This window comes from Taudactylus pleione, unplaced genomic scaffold (genome assembly GCF_031769625.1).
Source record: "Taudactylus pleione unplaced genomic scaffold, aTauple2 ptg000107l, whole genome shotgun sequence".
Classification (NCBI taxonomy): Eukaryota; Metazoa; Chordata; class Amphibia; order Anura; family Myobatrachidae; genus Taudactylus; species Taudactylus pleione.
In genome coordinates, this window is record NW_028284509.1 from 363,271 (window position 1) to 370,786 (window position 7,516).

Genomic DNA, 7,516 nt, shown 5'->3' on the forward strand with positions numbered 1-7,516 from the left:
ATGCAAGCAAATTAATGTAGTATGTGCTCAAAAAAACTAAGACATTTATTTATCAAATAGACATATCAAAATTAGTGGTTGTGATGCGATATGGAATATAGGGCCTGATCCAGACCCGGTCGCAAGCGCTGAGCGCTCGCATCCGGGTCGATGGTGGCCCAGAGCGCATGCGCACGACGGAGCCGGGCAAGCCGTCGCTCCGGGTCTCGCGCCAAAGGGGGCGTGCTGTCGATGTTGAGTGACAGCACGCCCCCTTTGGTGGGCGGGCCGGGGTGGGTGGCTGCCCAAACGGAGGCGTTCCCATGTGAACGCCTCCGTTTGGTGCCGACCCCACTGACATCACGAGTGATGTCAGTGGGAGAGATTTCGGCTCTGTTTGAGCCGAAATCTCTCTGGGGCTTGCGGCAACGAGACCCTACCACAAGGGTCTCGTTGCAAGCCCGATGGTCTTGACCATCGCGACCATCTTCCTGGCCACTCGCTATAGCTGTGGGTGGCGACCCACAGCTATGCGAGCGGCCAGGAGGCCGCTCTAAAAAAAAATAAAAATAGCCTGGTCCTGATTCAGAGCAAGCACTCTGTCAGAGCGTCTGGCTCTGAATCAGGGCCATAATTCGCATTCCAGGGATAGAGCTTGCGAGAAAGCATGATTCCTAAGAATCCCCACCCTGCACTTCACGGGTATTTTTCACAAAATATACCCATAGAATGTGTATGCGCATGCGTTGGCCGCTATGCCTCTGCACTCAAGATGGTTTTTGTGATCAAGCAATGTGTATTATAGACCACAGGCTGATCAAAGCTAAAAAAGTTAGAACAGAAAATAATAATAAAAAAAAAAAACTTGACTACACCCAGGGACCGATGGGCTCCTTCGGTGACCCCCGGGCAGCTGATCTGTGTAGTCATCTGTGATGCTGGCCTGGACTTAAGCTGACCGTGTCACAGAAGGAGCCCGCCAATCCCTGGGTGCAGTGTGGCCTAAGAGGCATATTATATAATATTTTTTTTTACTACAATAATGTGAAAAAGGGAGTTTTCACACTCTTTTCACATTACTTTAGTATCATTTAAATGTGTCCATTTTTTTGCCACTCCACCATGCCCCTCAAATTTGCATATTTTTAGTATGGGATATGCAGACTGTTTCAGATATACTAAAGGAAAACTGTAATTTCAGAGGGAGCCTTGCGAAAATAACTCCATTTCAGATGTAATCATAGTTTTTGCATCGCATCTTCAATTTATTTGCAGATTGAGATAAATATACCTGTAATATTCCGATTTTGATTTGGAAGCAAAGCAATAAAAGAGTAATATAACTTTTCACCTTGATGACCAGATTTATAATGTGCAGAGAGAATTAAGCTGCGTACATACTATGAGATCCATCCTATGATATGTCATTCCCACACAGATCGTATTGTGCGGATCGTATAGTGCAGAGGTTCCCTTGCTGAATCAGGCCCTGTGTGCGTCCGGCGCGATATATTGTTCCAGATATATAGTTACTTGTATTTTTTTTAGCTTTGCTCCCAACTCAGAACAGCCTGCAAATTTGGACAATGATATTTAAAAACTCATGTGTTTACATTGAACCATTTTAGAATACTCATGTGCCATAAATGTATCTATAATAATATGAACTTACCAAATACGATCATAATTAAAAATCATAGTGCTGCATGGATAACAGCAGAGTGAGATTGAAATATGACTTGTGTGCAATCACCCCTGAGAATCGCCCATCTAGCAGACACTGCTTCACTACAAACGCTTCCCCATTTAATTTAAACTGTGTAATAGGTCATCTAACCCTAAAATGTCTGAGCTACCTGTCTGTGACAGTTCTTTCCACATCATCACACTTATGATCCAGTCTAGAGGTCAGCTATGTTAATGTAAAAACAACAAGTGAATTAAAAATGCTTGGCACAAATATTAACTATATAAACCAATATAGCAGTGTAATTACAAACAGGTTCTGTACAAAATGACACATTCAATGTAATTTTTTAAGCACTAATTAAAATACAGTGAGATGAAGGAAATTACTATTTGTATTCACAACACTTACCCAACAAGACTCAAGGTAGAGATGAGCAAAACTGCTTTGCAAAATAGTAGCCTCACTCAGGGCCGCCATCAGGGGGGGACTGCCGGGCCTAAAGTCCCGGGCCCGGGCAGAAAGGGGGCCCGGGTGGAAGGCTGGCAGCAGAAAGGATAAGCGCCGGTGACATATTTGATTGGCTGCCAGCCGCGAGCCAATCGGAGCTCGCGGACCAGCAGCCAATCAAGAGCGCCCACAGCGGCGGCTCATGATTGGCTGCCTGTCCGTGTCCTCCGATTAACTTGCAGCCGGCACCAAATTAGAAATGCCGCTGTTACCCGGGCCCCTTTCTCTGGCCGGGTGAGTGTCAGCGGCGTGCCTGGAGAAGGAGCCGCAGTCCAGCAGCCATCAGAAGAGGCCGGATAGAGAGCAGACGAGGAGACGAGAGTGAGGAGCCGCATCAGCGGGGGGAGAAGCTACATGCATCCACTGCAGAATGATGGTGAAAGAGATGGGCAGGAGAGGGGGATCCCACTTCCCATGTAGTGGAGACAGACCAGGTACAGATATCCTGCTCTTCCACCCTCACCCTACTCTCCTACCCTCAGCCTGCTCTGCCACCCTCAGATTGCTCTGCCACCCTCAGCCTGCCCTGCCACCCTCAGCCTGCTGTCACACTTTCTCCCTCTTCTCCCACCCTCACCCTGTTCACCCACACCGACACACCTACTCTGCTTTCTCACCCTCACTTCTATATTACAGATTGACATGTTAGCACCCACCACAGCCCAAACTTTGATATGTTTTATTAAACTGGTTTACGCAAAATTAAAGCCCCACCTCTGCTGGAGCTCCACCCACATTATCCACAGCAATGCCCACTTCTGAAAATCTGCTCCCCCCCCCCACCCAAGACGAGGGGCCCTGCCTATTTTGTGAGTCCTGGGCCCCACAATCTCTGATGGCAGCCCTGGCCTCACTACACATTTAGGAATGTAATCTCCACTTTCTCTAGCCGTATTTAGCCTAGAATTTTTATACCACCCAGAATTCCCAACCACACTACAGAGCACAACGAATATCCACAGGTGGCACTAATTATTTAACTTGTGATTCTGTGAGGAGACCTGGAAAACATGCACTGTTAGTTAGTGCTCCCTGATAAGTTCGGGAAACACTGCACTAGATTATAAAGATTTAGGGCAAAATTTACTAAGCAGCGGGTTCTAAACCCCAGTGGTTTGGTGGCGGTTTGACGGCGGGTTCTATTCTGTTCTAAACCCCGGGGGTTAGGTGGCGGTTTTGCAGCGGTTTCTAAATGACAGCCCTGTTCTATTCTAAAATGTGTTTTGACTGTGGTTTGGCGGCGGTTTTGCTATCTGCAGATTTACTAAGGCCAAAACCGCTGCAAAACTGCCATCAAAACACATTTTAGAATTGAATAGAACTGGCTGTCATTTAGTAACCGCTGCAAAACCGCCACCAAACCCCCGGGGTTTAGAACAGAATACAACCTGCCATCAAACCGCCGGGGTTTAGAACCCGCCGCTTAGTAAATTTTGCCCCAAGTTAGCAATGACCGTTCAATGGAGTGGCGAAGCAAAAGCAGAACCCAAAAGTGTATTGCTGGGTCGTCACATTTGCATGAAAATGCGCAACTTTGCTGATTCCTACTCAAACAAGTTTTTCTTACATTTTTCCCAATATGGCTGCTCCCACAATGCATACATGTTTCAATGACAAGAATGGCAGTCATCCTTTCAATAGCAGGATAAGTATCTGTAGGTGCAACTGTTCATTTATTTGAAACCAAAAATAACAGAATAAGCTGTTACTTATGTACCGCTAAGCGCTAACAGTTTTGCAGGCACCACTTTGTAGCTTGCTTATACGTCAATGCCCAAATGCATTAGATCTTACATAATTTTTGTAAATCCTTTATTTCTACACAAAAAAGAGGCACAACGAAACAACTATTCAGGAACACAAAATTGATAAGCATAACAATGCAGGCAGAACAAATGTATATCTATTGGTGTATGCAGATGTCTTAGTTATTTCATTTGTCAAAAATTACTCCTCACTTATGTAAGTGATTAGACTTTGACAACATAACACCTTCATATCGTGCCGTAGTGGGCAGATTTTCCGTTGTGCCGGGACAGATATAGGCTGCAGGCATGGAGCGTTCTAAGGACGCTCCATGTGGCTCTGCAGGCTGCTGGGTGCTGTCCCAAACACCCTGCAAGCCAAATTCAGGTACCACATTGGAGCAACGATGCCAACCCCTAAGCCCTGAACCCTGGGTGGCTGCATCGCTTGCACTCGCCTAGTTACAGCCTTGCCTTCATAAATGTGTTGACAAACCCATTTACCAAAATTCTATTTACTGCTTTCTTTGAACCCTCCAGAGGATGATTATTATTATGATTATTGCAGCATAGAGGGTGTAATGGTTAGCATTACTGCCTCACAGCACTGAAGTTGTGGGTTCGATTCCCACTATGGCCCTAACTGTGTGGACCTGTGCTCGGTGAGTTTCCTCCAGGTACTCCAGTTTCCTCCCACACTCCAAAAATATACTGGGAGGTTAATTGGCCCCCAACAAAAATTAACCCTAGTGTTTATGTATGTGTGGATGGGCTAGGGAATGTACATAATAAACTCCAGTGGGGCAGGGACTGATGTGAATGGGCAGATTTCTCTGTAAAGCACCGCAGAATATGTGTGCGCTATATAAATAACTGGTAATAAATAAAATTATATTTGCTATATTATTTCTCTGAATCACTTTTTATCTGCTGCTTTTTGCTTTACAATTCAATTGACTCTTTCTGCTAGTCACACACAGACCAATCAAGCTGGCGAATCAGACAGTTCTTGGCAAAATGACCTCACTCTTCTGGTTTTGGAAAAAAAACACCTGATCACTTTGCTCGGAGTTAAAAAAAAAATAAACACTTCAAACCAATCAGCTTTGAGGGCAGCAGCATTTGTGCCTGGTTAGTGATTCAAACAATCTAGTATAGCACAATGTAGGAGCCAGATTAAATTAGTATGTGCACCTCGGTGTCCGACGTATTTTGGGGATATTCTGGCATTTCCCCCTTAGAGCTTGTTGTGACTATGAACTTTTTTATGTTGTTGTACAGGTGTTGCGGTCACAGTCTGCTGCCTGCATATATATATACTGCATGCAAGGTGCTTGGCGACATGATGTCTTCAAATCCACTGTGCCATGACAGCATTGGAAATGTTCTTGACTTGAAGACAATATGTGATGTGAACCATATAAACTTTTCAGGAGAGATAGATAGAACCCAGCATAATATTGTGTGTTTCTTATAACCAAAATGTAACATTCTGTATCATACACAATCAGTTTATACAAATAAAAGAAAATACGATAGTTTTCTAATGGATCAAATAAGTTTTACAATATTTTATTGTTGTCCTACAAAAAAACAACTATTTTTCTTAGAGACTGTAAAACCAAACATCCTCAACCAACATTGTAATACTCATTTGCTTATAAATGGTTAATAGGCCACATGCCACTAAAGCCCTTTCATTTCCTCTGCCTTGTTATCTGTTTTGAGGTTGAAAGGCAGAACAGGGTTTTATTGTGTCTACCTTCACAAGCTAAACAAGGACAGGCAAAAGGAATGACCCATCTGCGGGCCAGCTCCTCAAGATGCTTAGTAATCTGCCTGTTCCCATAAAATCTCCAGCTAAACAAACACAATCTAAATCTGTCATGGTACCGGATACTATTAAAATGGGTATAGATTTCTGTTTTAGGACTGCAGATGTCTGCAGCTCATACCAAAAAATAAAGGCACAGATAGTTTTGACTCATGCTCATTTTACTCTCTAACAGAAATTTTTTTTTTACAAGCCACCCATATCCTACTGTACTGTAGAGCCATGGAAGTATTGAGTTCCCCAACACCAAGAGCCGCAACGCTGACTGGCTCTCAGCTTCACATAATGGTTGCAGATTCCCCAACCTATTTATCGTGCATGTGGCCATGATTGCTTAAAAAAAAGGTGTCCAAACAGAACCGCACTGATAGAACACCTCTGTCTTGTTTAATCCCTATATGAAAGGATTGAGAACCAGAAGAGGAAGGAGATTCCAGTGTAGTAAAAATGTTGAAGGACAGGCATGGTTGAGAGCAGCTGAAAGTCTTGACATTTCTCATTGACGGATTCATCTTTTTATGCCTCCACCTTCCACTGTCTCTACTAAACCCAGCATACATAGAAACGGCAGTTGACAATGGTGGGTTTAATATTGGTTGCTTATCACGCTTCCGCAATACATTAGCCACACACACTTTCCCCAACACCAGCTACTATTGCCAATTTAGTGCCATATATAAAGTATCAATTGTTACCTGTCAGCATTAGGGCTATTTCACACCAGCCGGTTTTCACCGGCCGGCAAAAAAACTGCCTTTTTTTGCCAGGTGTAAAATGTAATTAAACATGGAAACTGGTGGGTCCTTTCAGACGGCACGGGCATGGTCGCCGTGTTACAGCCGGGAATATCCACTGACAAGGACAGCTGCGGTGCCGTGTCCGTGGCGTCCTTGCAAGTCAGTCAAGTATATGATACGTTTCCTTTCACACACACCAGCCGACTTGTACTGCTGCGCATGTCCAATACATGAAGTAAAAAAAAACCAGAATATTAAAAACTGCTCAAAGCTGTTGCCTAAAAAAAGAAAAACGGCCGGCTTTTGTCCTGTTTTATTGTCGGCCGGTGTAAACTGGCTGGTGTGAAATAGCCCTTAGATTGTAAGCTCATTTTCAAGTTACAGTATGTTATTTATATCATGAGTCCCTCAATGTACCACTCTATATAATATATTGGTGCTTTATAAATAAATATTAAAACGTATTCTCATTAGTCATTGAAGAATGTGCAGTTCTGGATGCATGGTTGCTTACAGTGAAATTTTGGAATATGGAAAAGAAATTTACACACCATATTCTGATGGTGTAAACTGCTTTAAGCCTATGGAGCCTTAAAAGCAGGAGCGAAATCTTCCGATCTCTCTACCGCAGTCTCTGGAGGAAACTGGCACTGTGAAAATGCATAAAAGACTTCAACAAAATGCCGGGGATATAACTTGCAGGTACAGTGGTTACCGCAAACACTATCCCTGCGAGTTCACCTTGGTACATAGCGGGAATATTTTCAATTGAAAATATCCACCATGATACAGAAGCTTAATAATTGCAGCAGTTCTGTAATTATTAATACATAGGCCCCTATGTCCCTTATAGATTACCACCCAACCAAAACACAAACCAAACCTCATCACGATTTCAATTAGCCACTGAAGGCATGTTTGATTTCTATGGGTTCACCGGCCCTGCAACAATGCAGTCATTGTTCCATATCTGGCACTGATGAGAGCTAATGAGTTTGAAGCAGCTAAGGATTTATATACTTGA